This window comes from Cupressus sempervirens, chromosome 9, assembly GCF_028749045.1.
Source record: "Cupressus sempervirens isolate cs-2001-9-10 chromosome 9, ASM2874904v1, whole genome shotgun sequence".
Lineage (NCBI taxonomy): Eukaryota > Viridiplantae > Streptophyta > Pinopsida > Cupressales > Cupressaceae > Cupressus > Cupressus sempervirens.
Genome location: NC_143126.1, coordinates 364,340,587 through 364,364,036, shown reverse-complemented (window position 1 = coordinate 364,364,036; position 23,450 = coordinate 364,340,587). Strand labels below are relative to the sequence as shown.

The 23,450-nt window shown below is 38.0% G+C and overlaps 1 protein-coding gene across 5 annotated transcripts in view; it reads right to left on the bottom strand.

Annotated features, from left to right (window-relative positions):
• The window catches only part of OWL1 (DNAJ heat shock N-terminal domain-containing protein), a 267,015-nt gene that overhangs the window by 117,998 nt on the left and 125,567 nt on the right, over positions 1-23,450 (bottom strand). The window lies entirely within an intron of this gene.

Genomic DNA, 23,450 nt, shown 5'->3' with positions numbered 1-23,450 from the left:
GCTTTAATCCGTCACAGGCCGCATTCACCAGTAAATCGCGAGTTTTTCATAAAAACTCGCTGAGTTTTTGCCGATCATGTTTTTACCAGACTGCCAAGTTTTTAAATCAGCGAGTTAATTGGTGAAAAACTTGCCGAGCTAGGAAACTCGGCAAGTTTTTAAAACTCACCAAGTACTCGGCGAGTTTTCCATCTATGCTTGTAACGATTGTGGAAAACTAAGTTAGCTGAAAGCTTGATGCAACTTTGGTTATCACAATGAATCACAGTGGGCTTTAAAGGTCTTTTAAACAAATCTGCTAACAACTTCTGTAGCCATACCACTTCTCTAGCACCCAAGGAAGAGGCAATGTATTCTGCTTTCGTAGAACTTAAGGCAACTGAAGACTATTTTTTGCTGAACCAAGAAACCATTCCAGATCCTAAATTGAAGCAACATCCAGAAGTACTCTTACATTCAATAGGACTGCCTGCCCAATCGGAATCAGAATATCCATGAAGGTTGATGTTGACTTGATTATATTTGATTCCCATGCCAATAGTACCTTTTAGGTATCTCAAAATATATTTAGCTGCATGTAGATGTATCTTCTTTGATGCACACATGAACTAACTCAAGGTGTTGGTTGCATAACATATGTCAGGACAAGTATTCATCAAATACATTAAAGATCCAATGATCTACCTGTAGTAAGTAGAATCTGTAGGTTCTGATTTGATCATATCATCCTTCAACTTGTGTAGATTGACTTCCATAGGAGTAAAAGTTGGTTTACATTCCATCATTCCAAATTTTGTTAGAATATCGACTATATATTTTCCTTGATTCAAAAAAATGTAGTTACCCTTTTGCCAGACTTCCAATCCAACAAAGTAGTGTAGAAGACCTAAATCTTTTATTTCAAAATCTGCTGTGAGTTCTTGTTTGCATTTCTTTATGAGATGTTCTTCACCTGTTATTAACAAATCATCAACATATAATACAAGAATAACCATATCATCACCATCTATTTTGAAGTATAAGTTAGGATCAGCTTTGTTTTTTGAATATCCTAACTTCATTAGATAGTTGTCTATCATTTCATACCACGCTCTAGGAGCTTGCTCGACATCATATAGTGCTTTCTTTAATTTACAAACATGAGTTTTGTTGTCATGAGTATTGAATCCTTCTGGTTGTTCGATATAAATTTCTTTAATTTTGTCATTTAGGAATGTTGTTTTGACATCCATTTGATGAACCTTCCATCCTTTGGATGCTGCGATAGCCAAGATGGTTCTAATAGAAGTATATCTAGCAACTGGTGCAAAAGTTTCTTCATAATCGATGTCTTCTTTCTGTGAGAAACCCCATGATACAAATCTAGCTTTGTACTTTTCAATGCTACCATTAGATGCATGCTTAATTTTAAACAACCATTTAGAAGAAACAATAGATTTGTTTTTAGGCCTCAATACAACATCCCATACATCATTTTTTAGTATGGAATTATATTCTTCAATCATTGCTTCTTTCCAAAATTGACTTAACAGTGTTTCTTTAACATTTGAAAGTTCTATTTTTATAAGTTCGGTTAATAATGCAACATAACATGACTGATTTCTCATTCTTTTACTTTCTCAAATCACTTCATTAGGTTCAACCTAATTTTCTTCTATCATTTTCCTAGCTCAAAGTGGCCTCTTTTTATTGTTGACATTTTCATAATCTTCATGATTAAATGTAGTGGTAGAGGATGGTTCAATATCATTCTCCCTCTCAATTTCTGCTTGGTGATTTTTATCTACTTCAAGAATAGATTTAGTAATAGATTCATCACTATTACTAGAAATATTAAAGGCGATATCTTCTTCAACTTTCACATCTCTACTAATCTCAATTGTTCTTAGACCTTGAATAAAAACCCTGTAGCCTTTGGTAGTATCACTATATCCAATGAGTATCCCCTTCTTTCTGAATGGTTCTCGTTTTGTTCTTTTCTCTTTAAGAATGTGAATATAAATAGGACATCCAAATATTCTTAGGTGGCATAGATCTGGTTTAAGACCTGTAAATACTTCTTTAGGAGTGGTGTTCTCTAATACTAAGTGTGGACATTTGTTTTGAATGTAGACTGCAGTGTTAAATGCTTCAGCCCAAAAGGAAGTATGAAGATTTTGATTGTGCATAATTGCTTTAGCTGATTCAACAATTGATCTATTTTTATATTTTGCAACTCCATTCTATTGAGGATTATATGGTATAGAAAACTGCCTCTTAATCCCAACAGCAATGCAAAAGTTTTTAAAAATCTCGGAGATATATTCACCTCCATTGTCTAACCTTAGTATTTTTATTTTCTGTCCTGACTGGTTTTCAACTAGGGCTTTGAATTCTTTGAATTTTGATAATACTTCAGCTGATTCTTTTTGTTTTAGAAAGTAGATCCAAGTTCTTATACAGTACTAGATTATCTTTCCCATCAATCTGCACTTATATTTGTAAGTGTGAAAGGTCATGCCTCCCGTAGAGTCATGACTCTATGTGGCCTTTGGCCATGTAGGGTCATGCCTCTACGGAGGCATAACTAACCAATAGTTTAGTTAAGACAAAAATAGCAATACAAAGAATTATGTGACCGGTGATAAACACAAGACCCCCGATAATAGACTTTATTATGTCTATCAATAACATAGACATTTCAATGTCTGCCGATGATATTCATATTACAATGTCTGTTGGTAATGATAATCATCCAAGCATATGTAATGACAATTATACAAACATACATATACATATATATATCTATAAGCATACGTCTAATGAACAGAATTCACATAACATAGTTTTATCATTACTTCTACTAATGCTATACATCAACATAAGTTTCATCTAAAATAAGAAGGTAAGTAAATTGGATGGTGAACGACAACAAAGCTGTTTGAAAGCACTAATATAACCATGAGGAACAAGGGAAACGGAATACACTAAGCACATTGCAAGAGCATGGCCCCTTACAAAATGACTCATAAAGGAAATAGCATCCGCACATCATAGAGGCATGTAGTGGTTATGTCCAATAAAAGTGAAAAGAATTTAATAATTGTAGGAGAAAATAGTGGTCAATCCCCTCAGTCCAGTTGTGAACAGTAGCGTGCACCACAGAGGATTCCTGAATATTCTAAGTCACCAAGAAGCGGGAGTTAATAGCTATAGCAAATACAAGAGTGATGATACTAGGAAACCAAGGCATAGCAGGGATGGGTCACCCAAACTAGGTTCGAACTGAGCAACCTAGAAAGCGGTCGACTATTGGACGCATGGTTATCTAAGTCAACAAATCCCACCAAGCGTTCATGTGTTTTGGGAGGCAAGAATAAACTGTTGTACTTGTTATTGGAGATTTGTGTTTCATGCATCTTCAGATTGTGTGAAGAATCCAAACTTAGTATCTTATTGTTCTAAGTATCTTGAATCTACACTGTCATGTGATCTTTTTACCGATTAATAAGAAGCTAGTTGTAAAAGAGAAAAAAATCGCCTGGGAAAAACACATTTCCTAAATAAGGGTGGTTTCTATAGTGGTATCAAAGCTTTGATAAGCTCTTGGGAAATCCATTGATTATGCATCCACTACAACACTACATTCGCAAGAATAAGTCAAACAGGGATTTGGACCAGCAGCCTGAGGTTTGGCAATTGACCTGTCAGATAAAAATAATGGATAGAGACGCAAATGCGGGAGGGATTAAGAATACTTTGGGTGAATTAGCCAACCCCAGTGAGATATGATGAATCTGATGATTCAATCACAACAACAAATGACTCAAATGCTCACACAGCTAGTACAACAATGTGCAGATGATGTTAACCACGACAACACCACAAACCCAAAAATAATGGAAATGGGGGACAATGTTCTACTTCAAACGTGCAACGGAATAATGGCACAACAATTCATTCCCGGCCACTAATACCAACCTTCAAACAAGTTAACAACACACCAGCAACGAATGAACCAACAGACCAAGAATTCCATAGGCAAGTATGGGCTGATTGGCAGGCATTGGAAGCTGATTTTCAGGATGAAATGTCATTTCCAGATTACATTGCCTTCAGAGAGAGGAACAGGCCATGAAGGGGTAAAGGTGGTAGGTACCAAAATCAAGATTTGCAGTGAGGAGTGGGTAAAGTGTCCATACCATACTTTGATGGGTTAGGAAAAATGACAATGAGATCATGGGTTTAGAACTTATATACCTTTTTTGAGCTTAAATCTATAGCTAAAGATGAAGCAATCAAATATGCTACCTTGCAATTTGGAGGGGAGTGCTCACGATTAGTGGTATCATGGTTTGATTACCTTGGGCCATGATCAAATTGTAACCTATGCTGAGTTTACTAAGAGGATGATTGATCGTTTTGATAAGAAAGATCATGAGCTGGACTTCAAAAAGTTGGCAGAACTAAAACAATGGAGAACCGTGGAGAATTACATTTCAGATTTCTAAAAGATTTCCGTTTCAGTGATTGATATTTAAGAGAGGAGGGTAGTTCTTTGCATATAGGGATTAATGGAGCCATTAAGGGGTCGGATTAAGGCTTTAAAACCAACTAATTTGGAAGATGTCATTAAAAAGGCAAGGGAAATAGAAACGTATACTTCAAGGAGCAAGTATTTCCCAAGGAATCTCCATCACAAGAGGGAAAAATACAAAAAACACTCACACAAGGATGTTGATCAGTCCAAGAAAACACAAATCAGATTGGATGATGAACAATTAAATGAGCTAAAAAAGAAAAATTATGTTCCCAATGTTGGAAACCTTGGGGCCCAACTCATAAGTGTCAATTGAAGGCAAAGGTGAAACAACTAGAGTATTTTACAGCCCCTAAATCAAGTTCAAAAAATTCAGAACAGCAGTCTGAATCAAGCTTTGGTGAAGAAGATTCCATAAGCTATCAAACTTATGCATTCAGCCGGGAGAGAATGAATTGAAGGATACTTCTACGTGGTTAGCATTGGAGACATGGATGTGGTGCTTGGCATCCCATGGTTTGATCACTTGGTGAATTTAGAATGAACTTGCAAACCATGGAAATGAAATTTGAAGTTGAAGGGAAGAAGCTTCTTCTTAGGGGTATGACAAGCAGTAGTCCTAAGATTGTGTCCTTTAAAAGAATGGAAAGTTTAATGAGACATGATCAAGTGGAGTGGGCAGCAGAGTATGTTTTTTCACCAAACGAATTAGGACAGTAGGATGAGTTTTCAGCCTGAGATTAAGGTGCTATTGGATAAGTACAGCAAGGTTTTTAGTGACATCCCACATGGTATCTTACTGGATAAAGGCATTGAACTTATAATAGAGTTAGAGGAAGGTGCCAAACCAGTCATAACCACACCTTATAGGCACTCAAAAAGACATAAAGATGAGATAGAGAAGGCAATGAAAGAGCTGTTGGAAATCGGTCATATTAAGCACAGTAAAACTCCCTTTGCTTCATCCATAGTCTTAGTAAAAAAGAAAGATGGAACTATACGCATGTGTATTGATTACAGAGCCTTAAATAAAAGAACAATCAAGAATCGTTACCCCATTCCACGCATTGAGGAGTTGATTGATGAGTTGCATGGAGCTTGTTTCTTTTCCAAGATAGATTAGAGATCTAAGTGTTGGTTCCCAAAACCATAGATTGGAAATCCAAGAGCTTGTCACTTTAGGCTCCGCTACACCCAGATGGGTAGACCTTCACCTACAATGTTGACTGCCTAGTTCAAGACTTTTCTATAGTGAATTTAAGCTTTGGCGAGTTCCTCGGTTGGCAAAGTCCTTGGACTCGATCAAAATGAAGTTGAATGTTGAATGTTTGAACTAAATGAATATTTTGTGAAATATTTATCAATAATGGATTTGATGCTTGTAAGAAGGAAGATTAAGATTTTCTGACTTCAATAATAAAAAGGACCACTGCTTTAGCTTATTTGGGCAACAGAGTCAACTACAATGAAGATTATAATGTACGACTTTATAATATTCTATGCACATAAACTATAAACAGTTTAATAGTCAAGACCCAACGAATCAAATATATATATACCCAATTTTAAACTAGTCCAGACTGTACTTTAACTCCTGATATAGGGAGACAAATTGGAAACGGATTCAAAAACAATTGAATATTTCACAATATCTACAATAATCAAGTTTAAAATGCCATAGATGACCTTGTCCACTTATCTAACATAAATTGTTTACAGAAATAAAAGATGATTGTAAAGGACGAATCTACAACAGTTTAGATCTCCATGCCTTTAATAAAAATATACGAAGGATCTTTTATTTTATTATTAAAATAAAATATTTAAATTCATATTACAAAGCCCTCCTTATCCCTCTATACAAATACATGTAAAATACTTTTTCTTATCTTCAGATGTGTATCTTGTTGTTTTTCTTTTTTTTTTGTACAATAATCTTTCACTACTTATATCTTATTGTTTTCAAGATGTGACTTTTCAAGTTAAGTCATGACTTTTCATAAATAAATTACATTACCACCAACAATAATTATCATATAATTTATTTTAAATTATTCCCTTAATACTTGCACTCCCTTTAATCACAAAACAATTGTAGGTTATAACATTTCGAATTGCCTAGGTACCTTTATTCATGTAAATTCAAGTATATTTTTTACTGCATCACTATTTGAATTGGTTACCTAAATCCAATGGTTGCTTTTGAAGCTGAGACACTTCATATCTCTAAACCATAGTGATTTTGGGAAAAACATTTGTTGAACGCAATTCATTATGAACAGAACAGATATTCGAACTTGGCCTTTTGCTACTAGAAATAAACACCTTTCTTCATTTCAACGAGATAGGGATTATCGCTACTCTTACCTTTTCTACTATGGTTGAACTTCTGATGGCTTGAGCCTTTAATTGCAGATGACATATGTCAAATGTGGAAAAATTTTATGGCCTTCCTGACTACTCCTTTGAATGGAATTGAATCATTGTTGCCCCAAGGTGTCGTTCACTGCTTCTAGCTTGTCTCCATTGTAAGAAAATCTTTGGCAATATGAAAAGAGAAACTTCGAACTAGACGTCAAAGCCATCAAAAAAATAGGTTCTTTTCTATTGTTTGATTAGAAAATTTGGATTGCCAATAACATCCACCAAGGTATTGTGCTGTTCTGCAACGAGGATATAATACACATCATTTATCTTCATGGATTTGGCATTTCCTATGCTAAAGTATCTTAGTTTGACCACCTCATTATCTTTGATGAAGTGAAGGCCTTTCATAACACATTGTCAAAATATTCAACTCTATCTTCTTCTTTGATATCATCATTAGATGACTGCATATTGTTGATTGAGGGGTTTGTAGAGACATGTTGTAGAACATGGAAGCCCTTCTTAATCTCCAAATTCATATAACAACAGGCACTAAAGTCTCCTTACGCCACAAATACCAGACATGGTTTGCGTTTCTATATAAGCATTCATTTGAAACAAAATACAAATTCATCCTGTCATAAAAGCTTGGAACAAGTTGTGCGTCCACTTCATGTTATTTTAACCTCAGATTCCTTCTTTGACAGATTAAGTAGTGGAGGATTGTGCATCATAATCATATAGAGATCTTCACTATTTAATATAGCATTGTACTTGCTTCAATCAAGTGTATGGAAGGTTGGGAGCTCTAGTTAGTGATATTAGTTTTTCTTCATGTTGGCATATAAAAAATTCTACTCCCAATTTCTATACTGCTGTTAGAACAATTTTGCATAACACATACTTAAAAGTCACAAAATTCTTCATCTTTGTACTTCTGTAGTTTATTTCCATAAAGAAGTAAATGACAACAGTTCTATTTTTTGTGTTTACTTTATCAGTTGTATGAGCACTTGGATATCCATTTCAAATATGTAGTTTTCTACCAACATGATTTGACCCACCAAAATTTGAGCATGCAAACTTGTTGGGTATCATCATTCTCCTAAGAAGATCAACTTCTAGAGGGTATAGTTCCTTCACCAGCTCTCAAACCATTGTATTGTCCTTCTTGTCATTAATGGATTGTTGTTGTTTGTCTATTCTGTAATGTCCCCAGTCCATGCCTTGCAAATGGCCGTACGGAAATATTGATCCTAGGAGGACGACTTACAACGATGAATGTTGTGGATTTGGAGGCCGTACACTATGTCGAGACCAGATGCAATTCGTACTTCAGTTTGAATGGCCTACGAACTGAACAGGAACACCGTACAGGTGGAAGGCTAACCGTACAGGTGTTTGAAGATGCTGTACGGTGGACTAAGAAGCCATACGAAATATACAGAAAGTTGTACGGTAATTGAAGGTCGTACGGAATATGGATAACGTATGGGAAGGTTAGAATACCGTACGGAATGTCAAGAGAATGGCCATACAACTACTTGGACAGGCTGTGTACGAGAGATATGAAGACCGTACAAGGAGATAAATGGAGAATTCAGAGCCATACATGAAAGTGCAAGACCGTACGGATGGATGGAAACACAGAGAGAGGGATGGGTGCGGTGCGAAATCACACAGTTGGAACACAAAGTTGCTCGAATATAGAATTTTATTAAATCAATGGCAAACACTATAGATTTGGGACACCAAATAATACCCAAACAAGTATGGAAGAACATTCACCAAATTGATAAGTATTTGCAAATAATGAGGGCACTTCAATTTGCCAGATAACAACCAAGTTGAACACCAACGGAATAGGGTGAGGGTTGAATCTCACCGAAACCGCACAAGCCAAATAGGGAAGATCTTTCACTTTCGAAATGGCGAACAGAGAATCCCCAACACGAATTCGCATACAGAGAAAATATAATCCAAAGCATACCTACAAACTACCTATGAGCCGTGCTTAAATACCTGTTGGGAAAAGCTTTCCAAGGGTGTACAAAGTTAGCCGACGGTGACACAAACTACGAAAACATAATAAAAATGGGTCCGAGATAAAATAAATCAATCGGCCCATTACAAAGATTAAATCATTATTTATTTTATAATGGGGACATTACAGTCCTCCCGTCCCAAAATTTGCTTGTCCTCAAGCAAGTGCAATGTCAGGTGCTAGTGGATGTGCTCGCCTTCTCACATTGCGTCATCCAATGGTAGGTGTCACCAGCATACCAAGTATTCCTTCACAGTGCGGTTCTGTAGGACCTTTTCACACACTTTGAGAATCTCAGCAAGTTCCAGAATAAGCTTCCCTTCCTCGTTGAGTAGCAGAAGGTCGGTAATGACAGTGACGTTTTGCCCTATAGCCTTCTTCAAACAGGAAACATGGAAGACATTGTGAATGCAGCTACCCTCCGGAAGTTCCAGTTCATACACTACCTCACCGATGTGGCGGATTACACAATAGGGACCATAAAAGCGTGGCTTCGATTTCTCCTTACCTACTCCTTTTAATGAAGACTATCAGTATGGCTGAAGCTGGAGATAAACCAGATCCCCTACTTCAAAACTCCTCTCTATCCGATGTCTGTTGGCGTACACCTTCTGTTGATTTTGTGCCTGCTGCAGGTTCTCTTTCAAGCCCCTTAGTATGTCATTCCCCTCCCAAAGCCAATCCTTCACCCTTGGAGCACGACTATCACCCAGAACTGTGTCGATGAAGGAGAGGGGTTCGTGCCTGTACAGAGCTTTGAATGGTGCCATCTCAATAGACATGTGATATGTCGTATTGTAGCAATACTCCCCGAGATGGATCCATTTGACCCACGCACATTGTTGTGCCGAGACATAGGTCCGAAGGTAGCCTTCGAGTCATTTGTTCACAATCTCAATTTGGTAATCTGTCTGCAGGTGGTAATTCATGCTCGATGATAACTCTGTCCCTGCCATCCGAAACAATTCTGTCTAGAAAATACTAACGAATCGTCCATCCCAATCACTGACAATGTTTCGGGGTAACCCGTGCAAGTGAAAGACTTCTGTGAAAAACAAATCGGCGACTTGTGCAGCCTGAAGATTTGAGGGGATGGCAAAGAAGTGTGTATACTTTGTCAATCTGTCAACCACCACATAAATACAGTCCTTTCCATGCACCTTGGGAAGGCCTGTTATAAAGTCCATTGATATACATTCCCACTTATGTTCGCAGATTGGCAAAGGCTGTAACAGTCCAGCAGGAAGAGAGTGTTCGGACTTGTTCTATTGGCAAACCGTACATTCTCTCACATGCTGCAACACGTCCCCTTTCAGTCCCTTCCATGAAAATCTCTCCCGAATACTTCTATAAGTTTTAAGAAAGTCGGGAGTCCAACCAGAGGGGAGTTGTGCACTTCCTTTAGGATCTTCGACTTCAATTTAGATTCTGGCACTAGGTATATCCAATCGTTATAATAGATGATATCATCCACTACCCTGTACCGATCATCGTGGCTGTGACCATCCATTATCTCACAGAAAAATGTATTCTTGGAATATTCTACCAACAGTTGTGCCTTCTAGTTAGCTAAGATCTGGTCTAGCGAGCAAAGGGTGGGTTTTCTGGACAAGGCACCTACAAGAACATTGTTTTTCCCTTTTACATATTCAATGTCGAAATCAAAAGACTGAACTTTGCTCACCCATTTTTGTTGCCATTCGTTCAAGTCCCGTGGCTCCAAGAAATATCTCAGACTATTGTAATCCATATGAATGACAAATTTGGCACCTACCAGATATTATCAGAACTTAATTAGTGCATGTACAATGGCCAACATTTCTTTGTCGTAAATGGAATACAGGCGTTTTGCTGGTGTGAGCTTCCTATTCTCATAGGCGATGGGGTGTCTATCCTGCATCAGAACTGCTCCAATGCCTTCCCCAGACACGTCGCATTCCAAAATGAACGGTCGGGTGAAGTCAGGCAGTGCAAGAACCAGGCAAGTGCTCATGGGCTCTTTTAGCTTATCAAAGGTGAGTTGTGCTTCTTCGTTCCACTAGAAAGCCCATTTCTTCATCAGATCTGTTAAAGGTGCGCTGAGCTGAGAAAATCCTTTGACAAATCTCCTGTAGTAACTGCACAATCCGAAGAACCCTCGCAAATCTGTGAGTGATTTTGGGGGAGGCCAATCGAGGATAGCCTGAATCTTCTCCTGATGCACTTGAACCTCGTATTTACTAACAACGTGCCCCAAGTACATCTCTGTCATACCAAACTCACATTTGGACTGCTTAGCGAACAAGGACTGTTCCTCCATGATACTCAAAACTTCATTCAGATGCTTTAGGTGCTCCTCCCATGTCCTGCTATAAATAAGATCATCAAAGAATACCAATAGATACTTACACAACTGTTTGTTGAAGATGCAGTTCATGCATGATTGAAATGTAGCGGGTGCATTGGTCAATCCGAACGGCATGACCAAGAACTCATAGTGTCTGTAGTGGCAGTGAAAAGCCGTTTTCTCCACATCTTCCCTCATTCGGATCTGATGGTATCCGAAATGGAGATCTATTTTTGAAAAATAGACTGCACCATGTAGTTCATCCAACAGCTCATCTATCTGTGGGGTGAGATACCTGTTCTTTATTGTTCTTTTGTTCAGTGCGCGATAGTCCACACACATGTGCATCGTTTCGTCCTTCTTTTCAACCAGCACCACGGATGACACGAACGGGCTAGAACTGGAACGGATCCATCCTTTCTCAAGCAATTCCTGAATTGTTCATTCGATCTCATCCTTGAATTTCTTGGGATGGTGGTATGGTGTGGTTATGACTAGTTTCACCCCTGATTCCAACTCGATCATGTGTTCAAACCCCCGATGAGGTGGTGTGCCAGGAGGAATATCCATGAAAAAAATTTCATGCCTATTCAAAATATTGTGTAGCTCATCATCCTATGCAGGTGTTCGGTGCCCCTTAATAGGTTTCGCTGAGATAAAACAATGCGCAGCCCACACAACGTCATCATGTCACAAGATTGCCTCCATCCGATGCACAGAAACTTCCTTCGGCCCTTCATTTTCCATCCCTCAAAGCACAACCTTCTTTCCATCAACAACAAAAGTGAAGTCCATCCGTTTGAAACTCTGAATGTATTCATCAAGAGTCTCCATCCACTGTATGCCAAGAATGAATTCCATGTCAGCGAGATCCACTATGAAAATGTCCTCCATCACCATGTGATTCACCATTGTGATGCTTAGCTAAGAAACAAGGTGCGTGCAGGGCAGGAAAGTCCCTCCGACAACCTTGACCTAAAAGCCTACGTGTGCTTCTGTAGGGAGACTTCTTCTCTTTACCAAGGATGAGTTTATAAAATTCAAAGTAGCTCCGCTATCCAACATCACCATAACCTTTTGTCCTTGAAGGGTACCCTGCACACAGAAAACTGTGCACCTCAGACTGCCAGCCAATGCAATGGATCATCCGCGCTATACCAAGGCCGCAATTCTCTCCGTATGGTTTAAACTGGCCATGTTGGTGTCAGTGTTAGGTTGGTCATCTTCAACCGGCATTTCTTCTTGTTCGTGTTCGTCCTCATCATCAGACACCAACTTGATGTAATGGATCTTTCCCTTCCCGAGGCATCAGTGGCCAGGCTCCCAAGGGCCCTAGCAATTGAAACACAATTTCTTCCTTCAAAGTTCCTGTCGGGTAGCTTCATCCAATAACGGCCTCTAGGGCGAAGGTTTGTCCTTCAGAAACATCGGCGGTTTCGAATGTGAGTGACTTCGAGAGGATGAGGTTGATGCCGACGACGATGCCATACTTCGTGCCTTACTGATTGCTTCTGATAGGGTAGACGGATTGAATCCCTTCAGCGGTTCTGCCAGTCCGTCCATAAAGAGCACGACCCGCCTTCTTTCGGAGATGTCCGTGACCAACACAAAAAGTCTTTGGAATTTCGCAATGAACTGATCTACTGATCCAGTTTGCCATAGTTGCACCAGCTCTTCGAAATTGAGCTTAGGGTCTTTCCCATCAAATCGTTCTATTAATCTCTCCATAAATTCTGCATAGGTCTTTATTTGATCATGCCCTAATATGATGGTGTCGTGGTGCCACCATTCGTGCGCAACTCCCTCCAAATGCAATGTGGCAAATTTGATTGCTTCTTCTTTTGGCATAGGATTCCGCTGGAAGTATGTATCGGCTTTCATTTCCCACGCTTGTGCTGAAATGGAACCCAATCCGTCAAATGGAGACAGATTCACCTTACTCAATTTTCTCCTGAGATCATCGTTAAAGTATCCTCCTCTATTTCTGCCTCCCAAGTATCTCATTCTCAAATCTGCATAATCTTTGTAGGAAATGTCTTCTTCAAGGTTTGCATTTCTCCAGTCCACTTTTATCTCTTTGAAAGTTGGTAGTCTCTCTCCGTGATGTGCTTCCGTCCGTGGTGGGCAGGTTAGCATGGAAGGTCGACAACATGCTGGTTGAGGGTGCAGTTTACCCGATACTGAGTCCACACTGTGTCAATTTTGTTCTCCAGATATTTTGTTCTCCGCCAACTTCTTGAGGGTTTTCTCCATGAGTCGTGTATCCGTGATCTGTGCCTGATTTTGCGCAAGTTCCCTCAGAAGTGCCACAAGTTCGGCGCTGGTCGGTTCCCGTTTGTGAGGCATTTGATCAACGGAATGTGTCCTTCTCTTCCGGCTATAAACTCTCATTCACTGTCCACACGCTGGCAAGATCGAAGAGCTCTGATACCACTATAATGTCCCCAATTCACACCCTACAAATGGCCGTACAAAAATATTGATCCTAGGAGGACGACTTACTGCGATGAATGTTATGGATTTGGAGTCCATACGCTATGTCGAGACCAGATGCAATCCATACTTCAATTCGAATGGCCTATGAACTGAACAGGAACACCGTATGGGTGGAAGGCTAACCGTACGGGTGTTTGAAGATGTCGTACGATGGACTAAGAAGCCGTACGGAATATACAGAAGGTTGTACGGTTATTAAGGCCGTACGGAATATGGATAATGTACGGGAAGGTTAGAATACCGTACAGAGTGTCAGGAGGATGGCTGTACGATTACTTGGGCAGGTTGTACTGGAGATATGACGATCGTACGGGGAGATAAATGGAGAATTCAAAGCCGTACATGAAAGTGCAAGACCATACGGATGGATGGAAACACGAAGGGAGGGATGGGTGCAACGCAAAATCACACAGTTGGAACACAAAGTTGCTCGAATACAGAATTTAATTAAATCAATGGCAAACACTGTAGATTTGGGACACCAAATAATACCCGAACAAGTATGGACGAACATTCACCAGATTGATAAGTATTTGCAAATAATGAGGGCACTTCATTTTGCTAGATAACAACCGAGTTGAACACTGACAGAATAGGGTGAGGATTGAATCTCACTGAAACCGCATGAGCCAAATAGGGAAGATCTTTCACTTCCGAAATGGCGAATAGAGAATCCCCAATAGGAATTCACATATAGAGAAAATCTAATCCAAAGCATGCCTACAAACTACCTACGAGCCGTGCTTAAATACCCGTCGGAAAAAGCTTTCCAAGGGTGTACAAAGTTAGCCGACGTCAACACAAACTACAAAAACATAATAAAAATGGGTCCAAGATAAAATAAATCAATCGGCCCATTACAAAGATTAAATCATTATTTATTTTATAACGGGGAGATTACATATTCATTAGTTCTTTAATTCTTTGTGAACCACCTACAACTACCCTACTCATGAACTTTAATGCTTTAAAGCATATTGCTTAAATATAAGTAGTGGGTAAGAACTAAATGTTCTCCCTTTAGCATAATATTTGGAACTCTAAACTATGCCAAAATTTAGAGTTCTAGCACCGGGTACCACCAAATCAGGGTAAGGGAAGAGGACGTGGAGAAGACAGCATTTAGGTGTCATTATGGGTACTACGAGTTTCTAGTCATGCCTTTTGGGCTAACTAATGCACCAGCCATCTTCCAATCTTGTATGAACCAGATTTTTATCAAGCAGCTCTGTAAGTTTGTTTTGATCTTTTTTTTATGACATTGTAATATATACCAAGACATGGGATGAGCACTTGAAACATTTAGAGGAGGTGCTTAGTATTTCAGAGAAGGAATCTTTGTTTGCTAAGGAGTCTATATGTGAATTTGGTTTATCGCAATTGTTGTACCTTGGTCAAATTATCAGCTCTAAAGGAGTTAGTGTTGACCTGGAAAAAAATCAAGGCAATCACGAATTGGCCCCCTCCTATGAATTTGTCACAACTAAAAGGTTTTTTTGGGTTGTATGGATTTTACAGGAGATTTGTTAAAGATTTTTCCCACGTGGCTGCTCCATTGGTAGATTTAACAAAAAGGTAGCATTGCCATGGTCAAATGAAGCACAAAAATGTTTTGAGCAGTTTAAGGAACTTGTGAGTTCATGCCCGGTGTTAGCAAAACTTGATTTTACTAGGCCTTTTGAGTTGGAATGTGATGCATCAGGTGAATGGATAGGTGTTGTTCTAACACAAAATAAACACCCCATTGCCTTTGAAAGTAGAAAGTTGATAGGTGCTGAAAAGAGCTATTCAATTCATGACAAAGAGATGTTGGTGATAGTGAACGCTCTTGCCAAGTTCAGACAATATATAGTGGGGCGTAAATTCACTATCAAAACATATCACAATAATAAAAATTGCTTCCTAAACACGCAGCACTTAAGTGAAAGACAACAAAAATGGGTGAGTAAATTACAAGCCTATGACTTTGACATTGTCTATGTGAAGGGAAGAAGAAACATAGTGGTTGATGCCTTATCAAGACCACATTGATGCTCCATAGTAGAGATAACAGTGGACTGGAAGAAGAATATTACAGCTGAATATGTTAAAGATGATTGGACCTCAAATTTACTTTAAGGCAAAATTCATGATGAGAGGTATAAGGTGCAAAATGAGTTGATACTCCATAAGGATAGGATTTTCTTATTGCCAAACTCCAAGTTCAAATTGGAGGTATTGAAGTCTTTTCATAATGCACCTATGGCTGGTCATACGGGTTTCTTTAAAATGTACAAACAAATTAGAGAAAGATTAAGCTGGAAAGGATTAAAATTGAAATTCAGAGGTTTGTGCAAGAGTGCCCATCATGCCAACAAAACAAACATGAAAATACTTACCCAGCTGGTCTATTATAGCCCTTGCTCATTCCAAACCAAAAGTGGGTAAGTATTTCAATGGATTTTATAACTGGCTTACCAGATGTTCAAGGTAAAAATTGCATCTATGTTGTAGTTGATATATTGACTAAATTTGCACATTTTCTTGCTATATCAGCCACCTTTTCGGCAGTACAAGTAACAGATCTTTTCTTCAAAGAAATTTTCCAACTTCATGGGCTGCCCAAGAGCAGAGTAAGTGATAGGGATAGCAAATTCATGAGTTTGTTTTGGCAAGAATTATTCAGGTTATGTGGAACCAAACTCACTCCCAGCACTAGTTATCATCTACAAATAGATGATCAAACTGAAATTGTTAACAAGTGGTTGGAAGGGTACTTAAGAAACTTTGTTTCAGGACATCAAAAGGCATGGATTAAGTGGTTGCACATGAGAGAGTATTCCTATAACTCAACCTATCACATGTCCATCTAGATGTCACCTTACATGGCACTTTATGGTTATGAACCACCCAATGTTTTGGATCTAGTTTTGACGGATAGAAAAGTACCCAAAGCTTCAAATTTATTACAGCAGAGCAAGGACAGTGTGAAAGCATAGGAGGAAAATCCAACAAGCTCAAAATCAACAGAGACAATATGCAGACCAGCACATGATTGAGAGGCATTTCAAAGTTGAGGACTTAGTGTATCTGAGGCTACGGCCTCACCAACAATCCTCTCTCAAGAAAAGTGGAGCTGAAAATTGTAACCAAGATTTTATGGACCATACAGATTGCTCCGGCAGATCAAAGAAGTAGCGTAGGAGCAAGAATAACCTACAAACAAAAAGGTGCACAATGTCTTTCATGTGTTCAGGCTCAAAAGAGCTTTGGGACATAAGGTGGTTCCTTCAGCAGTTTTGCCACCATTGGAGGAAGAAGGAAGGTTGGTGTTACTTCCTGCAATGATCATTGAGACAACGGATAGAAACCTTTGGAAGCGAATGATTAAGGAATACTTAGTAAAATTGAAAGACTTGCCGGTGGAAGACGCAAATTGGGAAATGAATAGATTTGGTCTCACCCAACCTTGAAATTGCTTGAGGACAAACAATTCTTGGTGAGGGAGGATTGTATTGTCCCCCTCTAGTTTGAGTAAATCAGGAAGAATTTATTAAATGCTATTTTAGTCCTTTTTTCTTGCATTTAATAAATTAGAAATAAACACACATGCAAACACACAAACACACACACATACACATATATATATTTGTGATTTTACTCAAAGTAAATGCCAAAGTCACAAAACATATATATATATATATAATGTCCTCGATTTAACAGGTTTCTAAAGTATGGTTTTGTCAACTCATCATTGCGACCCTCATGACTTGACGTTTGGATGTGGGGGTCTTTTTCAAGATATTGCTATTTTTGGACTTACTATTTTTAGTAAGTCAGTCTCAAACGGTTACTATTTTGGGTGTGCAATTCAGGCAAGGTTATTGTTTGGTTTTGTTATTTAATCTCTCGGTGAAATATTATTGAAGTCATTTATTTGGAGGATTGTGGTTTAATGGTTATTTATGATAAACTTTATTATCATTGTGTTTTATAATATAAAATGTTATGAACTTATATTATAAAAGTTTTTTTTAAGTGAAAGGTGTGAGCGTGAAGCTAAGTGGCTCATATTTGTATTATAAACATGGCTTTTTGGAGAATGGGAGATCATCTTGAATTATATATTTTCTTTCTCATATCATCTGGCTAGGGTTTGAAGAATTTCTGAGTTTTTATTGACATTTGTGTTGAGGTAAACATCTATCAAAATCTCCTATTGTGATTATTGTGGTTAAGGAGATAGTTGTTTGAAGGGAGACTGTTTGTGAATATTGTTGGCTACGTTTGTGACTTTGGATACGCATGTGGCTTTGAGTTCAGCTGGGAACCGCATAACTTTGGCAAATTGGGATGGGCATTGGTGGCGGCTAGCAGAGCATTAATACTCCATTTTGTGGTCACGTGTGCAACCCACGACTCCAGACTATTCATTAGACATTAGTCTTTCTGCTTGTCATTAACAGTTGGGGTCGAAATCAGTGAATACAGCATTAGACGTTGAGTTGAGGTGATGCATGGAAGTTGGATAATGATAAACTCTTGTATGTAGAAGCTGCATACTTAACGTCACTTCCCTCTGATAGGTCCTACGGTTATGATGCAGCAAATCAGGTTTTATTAATTAAAATGTTGGACATTTTGATTATGATATTTGTTAAAAAACTCTCGTCTCTCCATTATTAATAACACTCAAAGCCATTATGGAATTATTGCATAGTTATAGTGCCTTCCTTTGTATTTATTATATACTCTGAAAATATTCAAAAAAAAAAGAATATATTTTAGAAAATCAAAAGAGAAACAACAAAACATTGTTCACTGGCATACATAGTTATGTTGGAGCATACATAGGGTTTCGATACTATACCCGATAGTGAGACAAAGGGAACAATTAGCAAAGAGACAAGAATAAGAGGAACTGTTTCTTGTTCTAGCAATGTGGCTCTGGTGAGCCAAGATAGTAACTAAGCGTTTCTTAGGCAGAAGCGTTAATTGGGATGGCAACGTTCAATAAAGAAGGGATTTTTTTGGAAGATTGGAAGATTGTCAGCGCTGAGAGATGCTCTCGGAATGATCCAAGTAGTAACAGGCAATTTATTGGTCGGGCTACTATGTGTGCAAGGTCTCACTAATGGCATTTGCACTATCTTCAAATAGCATTGCCGCACACGATAGTATTTTCGAGAAATTTGATAGAAGGGTGTGAATGATGAGCAAGTAGCCTATTCTCATAAAAACTGGGTCCCCCCCCCCCACAACAAGTTCAGCAAGCACACAATGGTATAGAAATCAGCATATTGCAACTTCGTATAAGTTTCATCTGCAATCAGGACGCGAGTAAATTGGATGGCTAATGACAATAGAGTTGTTTGAAAGCACTAATATTACCATGAGGAACAAGGGAAACTTCATACACTAAGCACGTTGCAGAAGCATGGCCCCTTAGCGAATGACTCATAGGGAAATAGCATCCACACATCACAAAGGGATCACATGTAGTGACTTTTTTCCAGTAACAGTGAAAAGAATTTAATAATTGCAGGAGAAAGTCATGGTCAATCCCCTCAGTTCCACTGCGAACAGTAGCATGGATTAGGGAGGATTCTTGCATATTCTAAGTCACCAAGAAGCAAGAGTTAATTTCTATAGAAAGTACAAGAGTGACGATACTAGGAAACAAGGCATAACAACATTCAGGCGTCACTGCATAATAGATAAGGGTCACTAGAACTGGGTTCGAACTAAGCAACTTAGAAAAGGGTCGATTATTGAATGGGTTGTTATCTCAATCAACAAATCCCACCAAGTGTTCCTACATTTTGGAAGGCAAGAATAAACTATATGTACTTTTTATTGGAAATTTGTTTTTCATGCATCTTGAGATTTTGTGAAGAATCCAAACTTAGTATATTAGTATCTTGAATCTGCACTATCATGTGATCTTTTTACCAGTTAATAAGAAATTAGTTGTAAAAAAGAAAAACTTGGCCTGGGAAAAACTAGTTTGCTAAATAGGGGTGGGTTGCTATAGGTGTTGAACCAAGAGTTGCGAAGGTAGGCATAGGAGGAAAAGGACTTGTAACAAGTGTTGGTATGAAGGACATGCATCTAGGACTTGAAGAAGATTTGGAAAAGGAAACTATGTTCATAATTGACTCAATGAATGGCATCCCTAAAGAAGGATTATTGGATCGAGAAGCAAACAATATTAGGAGGAAATGCAAATTACCACTCCAAGTGACTGAAGCAAACATTTGTGTACAAATTTCAGAAAAAGACATTACTTAAGTAAATATTGAAGCTCTTCAAGTTGTTTTCAAAGTGTGTATAGAAACAATAATTATCTCTACAAAAAGATAATTCCATTTAGATCAATAATGTCTAGTTATGTTTCAACAATTAGCAATAATAGTAGCGTGTTCTTTGTTGGCATGTCGAGTGATCTGTCCACAAGTATAGCAATATTTGTAGCTTCAACAATGGATTTTGCTCAAGGTAGGTCTAATTTTAATAGTGTTACCCGAGTGTGTGCACCTGAGTCAAAAACCCCATGCACTAGGTGTGCGTATGTCCCTCGTGTGGGTATGTTGGACACTCGAGTACCCCCGCCGCCGTCGAAACACAGTCGTACTATAGCCACACTAGTTGGCACACCTGGGTGGCACGCGGGGACGCAGGTGTATCTGGGATGCGGGGGTGGAAGAGTGTGCGCGCGGTGTGTCCAAGGTGTGTGTGGGGTGCGAACTGTGTGTTGCATGAAAAGTCAAAAAGGAAAAAACTTTTTTGCTTTTGTTTTTTATTGTTTTTCTAAGCATGGGAACTTTTTTGATTCATATTTGAACAACGAATTTTGAATCTTTGATCTTTGTCATTTGATAAATTGATAGTCAATGGTTGACTTACATGGTACGCCGTACTATGTATGGTTTATATTTTTTATTGATCATTATCATTATTATGTTTAAAAGTTTTAGTATTTATAAGTTTACTAAGTTCAATGGTCATTGGTCATGGTTATGAAGTTTCAAGTTTCAAGTTTGAACTTATGGTTCGTGAATCGCATTTCAATTTTCTATATTCAACTATATTTGGTATGTTATATTAAAGTATCATTTCTTAATTAGCAATTTCAGTCATATATGTATTCTATGCAACCTCCCCCTTTGCACCCCTGCTGTCTCCAAATTGAGGCTCTTTTTTTTCCCGCACCCCAAACTTGTCCCGACATCCCCCCGTACGCCCGCATCGGTGTAACAATGAATTTTAATGCAATGATTGGAGTAAGTCAATTGCTGATCAATCAAAGAAGTACTTATCCCAATTATGCACAAGTAAAATCTGGTGGACAAACTAGGAACATTTTTCCTAAGACTCTTGGTCCAAACCCTATCTTGATGGTCAACTCTCCTATGCAAAGAAATGTAATTCACCTCACAAATGCTAAAAAATATCTATCATTAAGAAAATAGAGCATTTTACAAGTTTGGTATGGATTTCTTTGCACTCGTTATTAATACACAAATTATGAATTTAATCAAAGGAATACCTTGTCCATATCAAACTAGTTGTTCTTCCTTGTACATGTTATATAGTTCAGATACTTCCCTTAAGAGACCCATAAGATGAGAAAACGTAGTAAACTATGTGTAATATCCCCTATGAATATTTGCTACAGATTTAACCAAAAGTTCCATTGGAATTTAAACAAGCAGTTTGCATGAAAACTAATTTCCATTCATCCAATATCTTTGCAACAGATTACAATGTTTCATATAATAAGCAGATAAAATAGTGATCTGAAACTACATAAGAATATTGTTATCAAAATAGATAAACCATTCCAACCACCAGCAAAATTACAAAAGAGTTATCTTCCCAATCGTGGCCACAAAACTTACAAAAAGATTGGATGCACAGAGAACTTCCCCATCACAAACAGATGATGCACAAAAGGATTGAAAATACAGTCACCAGATATGTTCGGCAACTTCATAAAACACTGACCAAAGTAGCTAGTCTTCTTCAAGAGGGATTTCATTGGAAGACTGAGATGGACCAAATCCCAATCCCAGTACCCACAGAGTTATAATTAATAAAATGAATAAACTCAACATATCCAATGAGCTTTGCAACTCATCTTTTATAGTTTTCCCAAGAGGTTCGACCTTCTTCACCAAGCCATGTGCGATAAAACATTTCTTCATAAATAAGCCTCACAAAAAGACATAAAAAGGGTCCCCTTTTAAAACAAGCGCAAGTAGGCGAAAGGCTAATATTGACTTAAGTCATAAAGTAACAATATAATAAACTTAGTAACTAAAAACTAAAATATATTTCTCTTAAGACAATTAAACTTCACCCAATGTCCAAGAAAGACATCTTTCACTGCTGGAGAAATAGAGGCAGACCACTAATGAAAATAGTGAGTGTGTTCAAATACCAAACTGGCCCAATCTGGGATGCACTGAATCTTGATATAAATAGGAAGCGCTAAAAATGGCCATTGCTAGAAATAGAAAGTCTCAGACAAATTGTCTGATATTACTCCAGAAGGTTTCATTCATCTCCATTAATCCATCTGAACGAACTTGTGCATCAGAAAACCCTCAAAAGCCAACACCAAACACACTGCCAGAGAACTGTGAAAATGGGATTATTATACTCTGGTACTTGATCTTTTTAATGAGGGATAGTAACTAAAATATTTAAATGACCCTCAGATGCTAGAGTTTAGTAATCACAAGGCTACATGCAAGATGAGACTAATATGTGTTAGTCCAAAAAACCAAAGCGACAATTGCTCAAACATGCTCATCTAGTTCCCTTGTCTGATAAAGCCAGTATGCAATTAGATGAGACAGGTTGCTTGTAACATAAGTTAGCTTCACTTAGAGTAATCCATTACACTGCAGATCACTGGAGACAACTTTTACTCTTGTTTGACCACATGGAGACCATAATGCCATGGGAAATGCATTTCTTGTTCTGTTGCATGCATGAAATTCATACATTTGATATGAAGACTCTAGGTATATATCACATTCTGGTAATTTTAGGCCGGAAATCTGTTAAAGTTGCATTCTGACACATCCTTCAGCCAAATTACTCCACTCGCTACATGGATACATTGAGCAACCTATTTCTTACCTTTGTTACATGAAATAGGAAATAATAATGATATCAAAAATGGGAGTATAAGATACAAAAATTGAAAAGAGTAATCCACAAAAGCTAGAGCCATCTTCCACCATGATCCTAACTGCAAATACAACATTTACACCTCTCAATGTTGAATGCATTCAAAACTAGCAATGCCGATAAGTTAGAAGATTCATATGAATGTTACATAAGTCAACGAAGTCCCTTATGCACATTACAAGAGGAAACGACAATTAAGAATTTTACAATGAATATAAGTTGTAGCACAAACTTTGTTTTTTAGACCATAAGAAAGGAATCAGGTGCACTTGACAAACAGATGCAATCACAATTAAACAGTATACAGGAATTTACAGATAAAATTGGGGTCCTAGAATGATGGCTAAAGTTCAATGGCTGCTCATGCCATAAGATTGATTATACTTTCATTTCTTTTGCATACATTACAGAAACAAGTCAAAATAATCTGGATAGTTGAGGAAAAGAAGCTGAACAGAACAGATTGTGATATCATCTTTTAACTTGTAAGGTTAAAAAAAGTGGAAGATGATAATAAT